The following is a 1,264-nucleotide window of genomic DNA, read 5'->3' as shown; positions in this document are numbered from 1 at the left end:
AGTTTGGCTTAAAGCTGCATAAACCTAACCAACATCCTCTGGTAATATGAATAAACTGCTCAGAGATGCTTTGATCCTCTTCATAACTGTCCCATCTGAAGGAAGTAAAATCAACTTCTCAATATTTAATCAAACTTCTCCATCTTCTCACTGACAAATATTCTTCCATCGTCCTATTGAAATGAGGAGTTCTGATGGCCTAGTGGATAGAGGGTTGTACTGCCATGCCAATTCAAATCTCCCAGCTGCTCTGAGGGAGAAAGATGAGAATAATTCACTGGAGAGTCAACTATGAATCAGTACTGGAGTAGTGGTACTAGTTGTTGTTGTTATTGTTACACACTTTCAAGTCAGAAATAACAGTTCTACTCTTGCATTTCTATGAGTCAGATTAATTAAGTGGGCTCTTCAAATAGTGTGAAAAACCTCAGATATGTTTCTCTGCTAGTCAGATGGTCATAGCTGACATGCACTATAATATTGCTTTACAAACTGTAAAAAACACAAAACAAACAAAACACTCCATCAGACTAATTATGACCTGTAGGGACCTTACAGGGCAGGTTGTAACTGCCTCACAGAGTTTCTAAACCTCTTAATTAGCCATTTCTTGTTCTTGTTGAGTGGTTGATGAGTTCAAACTGTTTACCTTTCAGTTAGGAGCTGAGTGCTTTAACCATAACTCCAGCAGGGCTCCTTTGTGATCTGTGGAGGAGGTGTTATTATGTCACTTTGAGTCAGAATCAGTTCATAGTTGAACCTCCTTCAGGTTTTTAGAGGCTGTAAATTGCACAGAGGGAGACTGCCTTCTTTTTCCGCTTGAGAAGCTGGTGGATTTGAACTGCCCAACTTTGAGTTGGCAGCACAGCTCTTTACCTACTAAGCTGCCAGAGCTCCACAATTTGTGTTGTCTTTGTTGTTAGATATTATCTGGTAGAATACAACTCATTGACTCTACTAATAATGTTGTTTTTTCCTCTGTCATCGTCCCCCCTCTGATATGCTCAAGCCCATTGTTGTAATTACTATGTCAATCTATCTTGTCAAAGACCTCCCTCTCTTTCTCTGACCCTCCACCTTTTCTAACATGATGCTTTTTTCCAAGGAGTGGACCCTTGATATGTCCAGAATATATAAGATAAAGTTTGACTATCTTTGTCTGATTTAGGTCTTGGTTTTGTATATCACTTGCTATGCTTCTAAGAGGTGTACAATGAATAAAGAGGCAGAAGAAGAAATAATGCCTTTGAACTGTGATGTCGGA

Source organism: Elephantulus edwardii, unplaced genomic scaffold, assembly GCF_000299155.1.
Source record: "Elephantulus edwardii isolate Elephantulus edwardi_28Jun2011 unplaced genomic scaffold, EleEdw1.0 scaffold00079, whole genome shotgun sequence".
In the NCBI taxonomy this organism is placed as follows: domain Eukaryota; kingdom Metazoa; phylum Chordata; class Mammalia; order Macroscelidea; family Macroscelididae; genus Elephantulus; species Elephantulus edwardii.
The sequence above is the reverse complement of the archived record's forward strand: the minus strand, read 5'-3'. Positions refer to the sequence as shown.